Source organism: Coptis chinensis, chromosome 8 (assembly GCF_015680905.1).
Source record: "Coptis chinensis isolate HL-2020 chromosome 8, ASM1568090v1, whole genome shotgun sequence".
Classification (NCBI taxonomy): Eukaryota; Viridiplantae; Streptophyta; class Magnoliopsida; order Ranunculales; family Ranunculaceae; genus Coptis; species Coptis chinensis.
Genome location: NC_141463.1, coordinates 84715062 through 84725824, shown reverse-complemented (window position 1 = coordinate 84725824; position 10763 = coordinate 84715062).

Sequence of the window (10763 nt, the reverse complement as noted above, 5' to 3'; positions counted from 1 at the left end):
TAGGACTCATGATTAACATGTCATCCACATATAGACAGATAATCACATATGTATTCACATCAAAAGATTTAAAGTAAATACATTTATCAGCATCATTTAAGTGATATCCATTAGACATCATGACACTGTCAAACTTTTCATGCCATTGTTTTGGCGCTTGTTTCAACCTATATAAAGACTTAACTAACTTGCATACCTTATGCTCATTCCCTGGTACTATCGTACCACCTCAGAATGCATCATATATATTTCTTCATCAAGATCACCATTCAAAAATGCGGTTTTACATCCATTTGATGAATAAATAAATTATGAATAGCAGCTAGAGCCATTAGAACTCTTATAGAAGAATCCTAGTTACTGAGCATAAGTATCAAAATAGTCAATGCCTTTTTAAGGAGAATCCCTTGACTACAAGTCTAGCCTTGTATTTCTCAATAGAACCATCCGGTTTCAATTTCTTTTTGAAAATCCACTTGTAACGTATAGGTTTTGCCCCAGGAGGTAGATCAACTATCTCCCATGTGTGATTAGCTATAATCGAATCTAGTTCTGAGTGTATAACATCCTTCCAAAAAGGTGCATCTCGAACCGATTGCCTCATTATATCGTCCACGGGATCATCATCAAGAAGAAGCGTGTAAAAGTCATCACCAAAATTGGTGGATTTTCATCTCTTTTACTCTTCCGAATTTCTTGTTCAGAAAATTCAGGGATCCGTTGATTGTTGTTCACTAGAGCAACCAACCTCTCAATGCCAATTTTCAAAGGAAACAAATTCTCAAAGAAATCAGCATTTTTACTCTCTATAATAGTGTTAGCATCGACAAGGTTATTATCATATTTTACTACTAAAAATCTATATGCAGCACTATTATGAGCATAACCAATGAACATACAATTAATAGTTCTAGGTCCCAATTTTCTCTTTTTAGGTTCATTCACAAGAACCTTTGCAAGACACCCCCACATTTTTAAGTATGTTAGGTTAGGTACATGACCTTTCCATAACTCATATGGTGTCTTATTCCCTGTTTTCTTGTTGGGTATCCTATTCAGTATATGGCAAGCGAGAAAGGATTGCTTCCCCACAAGTTCAAAAGTGGAAGCTCTTAAACACAAGCATAGCATTCATCATATCTTTTAATGTTCTATTCTTTTCGCTCGGCTACTCCATTAGACTTCGGGGAGAGTATGGTGGAGTAGTCTCATGAATAATGTCATTCTTGTCACAAAAAAGTCCCGGAAGGGGTTAGACTCATATTCTCCACCCCTATCGGACCGAGTTTTTAATCTTCTGGTCAATTTGGTTTTCAACTTCACTTTGTACTTGAGAAACATCTCACCTGCCTCATGCTTGTTTCTAAGTAAATATACCATGGTGTACCTAGAGAAGTCATCTATGAATGTAATATAATAAAACTTCCCCCTAGACATGATACCGAATTCACCCAAACTCCATTATGAATAAGAGTTAATAATCCGGTTTTATCTCTAGAAACAGTTGCGGGGTTTCTTTGTGGCTTTAGTCTCAGCACATATCTCACATTTATCATTAGAAAAATCCGAAATATTAGACAATAAACCACATGCTTTCATTCTTTTCATATACTGAACATTCACATGTCCTAGTCTACCATGTCATATATTAAAAGAGTCAAGCAAGTAAGCAGAAGCTGATTCATTCTTATTAATAATAATGTTGTCAAGTACATTCAACATGAAAAGACCACTGTTATTACAATAACCTTTACCAACAAAACCCTCATTCTTTGTCATAACGAACTTGTCACTCTCAAAAGTCACCTTGACGCTAGCTTTTCCCAAGAAGGACCACGAAATCGATTCCGAATTTAATCTCAGGGAACATGAAGAACATTACTAAGTGAAAGGGTTTTCCTCGGTTAACCAGGGAAGAATCTTTGCTGTTCCCTCAACAGAACGGACCTAGAGTCACCCATATATAGACCTTTTCATCTTTCACTAGTATGTAGTCCGAGAAGGCTTCAACATCACCAGGGCGACGGCGGGTGGCACGAGAATCTAGTACCCAATTCTTCTTCCCGGTAGCCATGAACACTTGTGACACCACAGAAGCAATAATATCATCTCCCTCAACTATATTAGCATTGGGAGGATCATCAGTCTCTCTTGTGCCTGCACTGAAAAGCCCTATGTCCAGGCTTACCACAAACATAACAATTTCCATTGCCAGTACCACTCCTTTTAAAAGAAGTGCCTTTGACCTTGAAATTCTTATTTTTGTTGTACTTTTGCTTTTTAAAGGTTTTGTTAGATTTGCTGGGATTACCTTCAATGATATTGGCTTTAGAATGGAATTCCTTAGACAACATATCATCCCAAGTCTTGTTCTTTTCCTCTATGTGAATGTGAATGATCACATCCTCAAGAGTCATCTGCTTGCGCTTATGCTTCATACTATTTTTATAGTGTTTCCAAGACTCGGGGAGTTTCTCAATCAAACATCCAGCAACAAAGGTTTCGGGTAAATTAATACCCTCAGTTTTCAAATCATTAATCAGCACATGAAAATCATAGATTTGAGACGTGACATCTCTATTCTCTCTCATATGAAACTTTAGAAAAGTCCCAATAGCATATTTCTGAGTACCAGCATCCTCTATTATGTATTTTTTGTTCAAACTCTCCCATATATCATGTGCATTCTTATTTGAACAATAAATATCAAAAATTTCATTGGACAAGGTACTCAAAATCATAGTACAAAATATCGCGATATATATATCGACATTTCAGAGAAGGATATGATAATATCCAGGATATGGATTTGATATTTTCTATCGGAAAATTGCAAATATCCTCGATATATCCTAAAATATCGTGATATTTTGTCGATATATCGATATTTTCTAAATATCGTAGTATATATACTATCTTTTATTCTTCTCTCTCATTTTGACTTTTCTTCAATACAAAAACAATGGCTGCCTTCTTCAACATGCTAAAAAAAGAGTCAAAATTTGCCAATCTCTTAGAGCTTTTTAGGGAGAAAGAACTAAAAAGAGAGGTTTGAGTTTTTTAATTAATCTTGAACTCCATCTTCTCAATCTCATCTCTCTTGTTGCCTTTTTTTTTTGGATATAATTAAACTCTTTTTTGTTTTTATTTTTCCAACCATTCTTCTTGAAAATCATTTGAATTTAGTCGGCAATCAAATATAATCTTTGCATATGTATATAGAGAATGCCAATTATAAAATAAAATCAGTAAATCCAAGTTCCCTTCTTCTAAGTGTTTTTTGTTTAGTTCATTTTATGAATTAATCTAAAGAAAATTAAATAAGCAAATCAAGAATATTTTGTTTCAATTTATAACAGATTTATTATTGAAAATAAAAAAGGAAAACTCAAAAAACAGTAACAGATTTTTTGTTCTCAAATAAATCATTCTTGAATCTTTGGATGTAGATCTCAGATCTTTACCTTTTATTATTGATTATTTAATAGGAGTATCTACGAAATTTTGGTTTATCGTCGATATTGTACGATATATCGTGGATTTTTACAGATGCCACCATGTCAAATATCGACACAGATAGCGATATTTCATGGATATATATCGAGATTTGGGAGTTGGATATATTTCCCTATCGCGATACTTTGTTCTATGCTCAAAATAGCATGACGACATACCTTATTCCCATTTAGCCAAGCAGCTTGATTCCTTTCGAAATCATTAGAACCCTCCACGGGTGTTGTATCAGTGAGATACTTTGCATAGTTGAGTACATCTAGGGCTGTGAACACCCTTTCTCTCCATCGCTTGAAGTGTGAACCATTGAAGGATTCAATCTTTGACACATTGGGTAAGTTGTGAGCATTCAGTAGAGGTGTAGCATCTCTCATAGACGAAGTAACTTCCATGACTCCAGAATTGGTTTCTTTGATCGGCGTGTTGTCAACAGGTGTAGACATCTTGTTCTTTCCTTAAGATTGTTGTACGTAGATAAAAGAAAACAATAGAAGACAAGGACAGAATAACAGGTAATAACCAAGGCGCGGATTAGGCTGTCCTTAAGGAAAGATTTCGCCCCTTCCAATAGTGCAGAAAGGCAACAGTGGCGTCTTCCTCACAGGATTCAATGGTTAACAGCAGCCTGACTTTGCACTAGAACAGACTACCCTCTAGAACGGCTATATAACTCTCTCTGGCGGCTGACAGGAAGAAGAGAAGAGAAGAAGAATAAAGCAATTAATGGTTTCTGTTTCTCTGATTCTCCAAGTCGGTTTCACAAATCCAACTCGAAGTAGAACTCTAGCCGAAACTTGCTGCAAAAGTAAAAAAACAAGTTTAGGCAATTGGTAATCCCCAAGCCCGACGCGACTCGGCTCGGTGCGGGGCGGGCGCGTGTGGCTTTGGGTGAGTCCTCCCTCCTAACACAAAAGCCTTTGTACCCTAAGGGCACGCCCTTATGCTAGAGGATCACCTCATATACCTCACTTGCTAGTGGTGGTTCACCAATGTGGGACTAAACATCACACAAGTATTTTGAAATACTCTTGGAGATTCCAACATGCATGCTATTGATGCTCTGTGATATCGTAGCTGGAATTCGTGCTAAAAAGCGATGGCTACCTTGCAAGCTATTCACACTCAATTCTGTTTCTCTAACTCTTCTTTCCATAGCAACTAAACTCCCCGTCGATCTGACAACCTCAATGCCGAGTGCCCAGGATCAGTTTTCTAAACTCGTGGTACTACCTTTATATGTGTCGTATGGGTTTTCTCATGCCTTCTTTTGGAAATAACAGGGATCTTTGATATTTTTCAAATTTGATGTCTTTGAGCATTTTCGTCATATCCATAATCGTAAACATCTCAGTATACAAATACATCTTGGACTTATTGTTACGTTTCATCATAGAACATATCATAGTCTTGTGCTTTATGGTGATATTGCTCTCAATGTTTTGGCAGATTTATCTGATTATTAAAGAGGAAAATAGCTTCACCACTAGTAGCTATAATGAGCTTGTTAGAGAAGGGAGCAGCAGCATGTTTGGTCGATTGAAGGGATGTTACCTGTGCGCTTATTGCTATGATCCACAATTTACAGTAAGTAGAAACCTAGCGTTTGCCGGTGTTGGCACAATCTGTCTGTTGTGTTTAGTTATCTTAATACAAGCTTTAATAAGATCTCTCATTTTGAAGCAGGTGAAGTTTTGTTCTGGGATGTATGATTATCACTAGTCGATGCCAATAATAGTTGTCACCCAGATTCTGACAGTCATAGTTGGAACTTTCCCAATTGTCTTTAGATGGCTAGCATTGTTTAGTCACATGGAATTCGTTCAAATTTATTGGAATTCACCTTATTATCAAGTCTTGAAAAAGAGGGTGACTGTCTATAGATTATACAAGTTCTGTGTATCTTTATTCAATAGAATAGTTTGGATAGTGTCGGGGTTGATAGTGTTCCCAATAGCGCTAGTGCGTTACTTATTTGGTTCGTACATAAACGATGTACACTTCTATTTTCTCCATCGGCATGAAGTTGGAATTTTGGCTAGTGGGTATATTGTGCGAAAAAGTGTGGATGATATAATCAGATTTAGGGAGGTTTGCTGTAGTGAACCACTTACTAATCTATTGCAACTCTTTCCAAAATACCCATACCACGGCTCTGATTTTGATCTTGGAAGGGAATTTGGAATGGAATTTGGAATGGAATATACTCCTATGACTCTTCCAATGGTAGCCCTCGTGAAAATTGCACAAGTTTCCTTACCAGGTAATCTTGTTGGATCTCTAGTACACACATTCAAACAAGGCCAAGAAATCATTCTCTTCATTGAGCAAACACTAATGCCACCAACGGATCTGTTCGCAAAAGAATTCTTTTCATATGCAAAAGATTTGTGGAGAGATGGCGACTTTAGTGGTCTGCTCCCTGAGGAGTATCGTCAACGTCAATCCGGTTTGCATCTGGATCTGAATCGTGCTTGTCAGATCCTTTCAAAATTGAAGGAATCACCTCATGGGTTTTATCTTCGTCCCATTATTGATCGCATCCTTGCTGAAACCCCCTCAATGCTTGAAGATCTATATACATCTATAGAGAAATTGTTTGTCGAGATGTTGCATTGGGTTTTAAGACGACTACCGATTGCTATATTCAAAAGTTTGAGTGAGAGCCCAACTGGGGAGTTCGAAGAAAGAGTACGACTTGCCATGAAATTCCTCTTTCAAATCGAAATTTTGGACGATCATATTCAATGGTCACTTCCCGAAGGTATCTCAGAGTTTCTAACAGAAACAGATGAAGCTTCTACAGAGTTTGAAGGTCCACGGCACGAATGAATGAGATTGTTCTGGAGGCCCGCAGGTAAGGGGTGGAAACGAGACATAAGCTGTAAGGGTTTTTTTTTTTTTTTTTTTTTTTTTTTGAAGTGTAAAATCTAAAGTTTAATTAACTATTGATTTCATTTGTTTGGAATTGTCACTTGGCATGTATATTCACGTGTTGTATGCTGCATTTCTAAGCTGGAAATGGTTCCTCGATATTTTGATTGAAAATATTATCTGATTCTTCTAAGTTTATTATTTTTTCCTTTGGTCTTCGCATTTTTCTTTTGTAGCCAAGAGATGTATTTCGGGTGGCATTTTGGCGACCATTGTTTGTACAAAACTACCCAGCATTCTTCCCTCAAAGTAATTGTGTTCTCGGGTTTTCTACAATTGTATATCCTCACTTTTTTATGTAGTTTTGGTTTATCTTGAACAAGATGAAATCAGTGATGTAACATAAATCTAATGCATGTAATAACATAGTTGGGGTCCTATACAACTCAATTTTTTTTTCCTTTTCCTTTTTTTTAAAAAAAAAAATAAAACAAATTATAAGATTTACATAATAAATTAGTATATAAGACCTTCATTTTGAAAAGGTCCTCATTCATTAGATCTTAAACAGGTTTTGTGACTAATAACTATAAAAAAAGTGACAATCTAGTTTCTAAGTAATTTAGATATTAGCTAGTTGGCTTAGAGCATCTCTAGGTGGTGGTAGCATACTCTTCATATTTAAAGAATGCGAATGAAGAAACTGGTCGCAAATTTCGACCAACTCTAGGTGGTCGCAAATTTCATTCTCAAATTTGGAATAGGGCTACGCGACATTCATACTGTCGCACGACATTACCAATGTCGCCCCCAAGTTGAAAAAAAAACTCACGCGACATTTCCACTGTCGCACCAAATTGAAAATGTAAAAAAAAATAACTCGCGTGACATTAGTAGTGGCTCGCGACAAGATTTCATCTTGGCGTGATCTTTGGTCAAAAAAAAAAAAAAAATGGGGGCGACATTTGCAATGGCGGCGACATTACCAATGTCGCCCCGCATCCGCATCCGCATCCAAATTGCCAAATTTATAACAAGAATGCGAACAAGCGGTGATGCAACCACGAATGCTACCACCTAGAGATGGAATTTCGGCAAATTTTGACGCATTCCTTCAAATTTGAAGGATGCGACTGAATTTACTACCACCTAGAGATGCTCTTAGTAAGAACCTTGTGTGTAACAAAACTCGCTTTCACCTACTTACGATTTATATACAACTATACATAATGAATCCTAGGAAAGAAAATAGAAACTAGAAAATGTTTGATCTTACTACATCTTCTCATTTTCTCTCTCATTTTTTTTGTTTTTGATTTTCAGACCATTAGATCACACATCCAACGGTTTGCGTACCCTCATCCCTATGAGGATAATCTCAGGGTAGCTGGAGCCTAATTTTTGTATCTTGAAAATGTGTCACAGGACATTGCTGTGGGTGCTACAGACTCGACAGCTACCACATTAAAGTGGGCAATAACAGAGATGATGCAAAATGCAGATATAATTAGGAAAGCCCAAAAGCGAGAACTAGAAGCGGTTGTAGGAATTTGAATAGTGTGGTAAAGACTCATTTGTCCAAGTTGCACTACTTGGATCTTTGTATTGAAGGAGACTTTCGGGTTGCATCATGCGGTGCCTCTTTTGGTTCCTCATAGCCCAAGTAAGCGGTGCGGTTGGCGGTTATACTTGTCCCTAAAGGTGCAAGAGTATTTTTTTCAACGTATGGGCGATGCACGAGACCCGAAGCTTGGGAGAACCCCTTGGTGTTTGATCCGAGAGATTCCTAGATGTTAGTAAAGGATGTAAATACAAGGGAAATGATTTTCATTATCTCCCATTTGGTTATGGGAGAAGGATATGTCTTGAGGGATTCCCTTAATTTGAAAGAATGTTAATATATGTATTGGCTTCACTCTTGCACTCATTTAATTGGAAGTTGCCAGAAGGGACTAAGCTGGATTTATCGGAGAAGTTTGGGATTGTTTTAAAGAAAAGAATATCATTGGTTGCCATTCCTAGCTCAAGATTGTTAAATCATAAACTTTACAAGTAACTGTTAGCTGGTCAAGTGCGTTTGCAAGTGCGTGGTGCTGCTCTGTTTTTATTTTTTATGGTTGGGATCTTGGCTTAAGGGTCCCTCTCTATGGAGACATTATCTGTATTTTCTAAGATGAAAAAAACTAAAAATACAAGGTAACACCGTAATTGAAAACTATCTGATTTAATGGTTTAATTGAACATTACAATATTAAACCTCTAATGGGTAAATTGAACGTAACCATACTTGACTATAGGACACAACATTTAAGTTTTTACTGATTTTAGATAAATGCATTTAAGGATACAAATGCTCAATTTCTTTTGAATATTGACTTTTGACTCAAGAATGTACATATATTCAAGTAGACTTTCGGCTATTGAATTGTTAGCTATCAATATAGCATGCCCGGCCAACAAAATCATAATCTCCAATTTACATCTAATTTGGAATCAAGATTTATTTAAGTATTTTTCACTTTCTTTGGTATCGACTATAAATTAGCATATCGAGTTGGGATTAGAATATCACTATACTGTCTATTTTTAATATTTTTTTCAATAATTAATTGAATATTTGAATTTAATATCAATTGCACCTATGACTTTTGAAGTATTCTGATTGGCATACATTGATCAAACAACCACATTGGTAGATTTATAGGTTCAGGCTATCTAACATATTTCCACTTTCGTAATTTCGTAAATATCAACTTCTAATCATTACGTGTTATGCATATGGAGGAATTATTGTGCATTTGTGCGCAATGAATATAATTCGGTTATCGCTTTAACATATGGTATGTTTTGAGTACCTGTTATATTCCTTGATTGTTGTGTTATATTTTGATATAATTTATATAGGTGAGGATGATAAGAATTGTTATCTAGGACAATAATAACCCAAAAATAAAAATAAAACCCTTTGTCTAAACCCTTAAAAAAAAATTAGAAAAATATAAACCATTCAAATAAAGTATGGAATGAATCATTAGCTATCAATATACATATATAGCAAGATGGCCGGGCTAAATGGCTAGTACATCAAGAAAAGTTATGCTTTTGTATCCTTTGTATGAGAATCTCCCTCATATGTGCAGTGTGCACTATGTTATACCTTGCTTCGAATATCGAAAAAAAAAAGAGTTATACCTTGCTTCATACATCAATAAAAGTAATGCTTATCTAAAAAAAAGGAAAAAGAAAAAAAACTTGTTCCGATTGCCATTATTAAAGGAGAGCTAGGTTCATGTTTCACTCCTTCAGACTGTGAGACAACAGAGAAACAATGGCAAACCATGGTTGCATCAATGGAACTGTAGATGGTTCTAAGTTCCCTTCACCTCTGCCTGTTATTGGTTTATACATAGCTGCAGCTTCTTTGGTGTGCATGTTATTAATGTTTTGTGATATCGTAGCTGGAATTCGTGCTAAAAAGCGATGGCTACCCTGCAAGCTATTCACACTCAATTCTGTTTCTCTAACTCTTCTTTCCATATCAACTAAACTCCCCGTCGATCTGACAACCTCAATGCCAAGTGCCCAGGATCAGTTTTCTAAACTATGTGGAACTACCTTTATATGTGTCTGTATGGGTTTTCTCATGCCTTCTTTTGGAAATAACAGGGATGCTGATATTTTTTCAAATTTGGTGTCCTTGAGCATTTTCGTCATATCTATAGTCGTAAACATCTGTCTACAAATACATACTGGACTTATTGTTCTGTTCATCATAGAACATATCATAGTCTTGTGCTTTATGGTGCTATTGCTCTCAATGTTCTGGCAGATTTATCCATCCATTAAAAAGGATAATAGCTTCACCACTGGGAACTATAATAAGGTTCTTAGAAAAGGGAGCAGTAGCATGTTTGGTCGATTGAGAGGATGTTACCTGTGCACTTATTGCTATGATCCACAATTTACAATAAGCACAAACCTAGCGTCTGCTGGTGTTGGCACAATCTGCCTGTTGTGTTTAGTCATCTTAATACAAGCTTTAATAAAATTGAAGTGGGTGAAGTTTTGTTCTGGGATGTCTGATTATCACTGGTCGATGCCAATAATAGTTGTCATCCAGATTCTGACTGTCATAATTGGAACTTTTCCAATTGTCTTTAGATGGCTAGCATTGTTTAGTCGCATGAAATTCCAAATATATCCGACTGTTTCACCTCATTATCGAAACTTGTTGAAAAAGGAGGTGACTGTCTATAGATTATACAAGTTCTGTGCATGTTTATTCAATAGAATAGTCTGGATAGTGTCGAGGTTGATAGTGTTCCCAATAGGGCTAGTGCGTTACTTATTTATTAGTCGGTACATAAACGATACAGGCC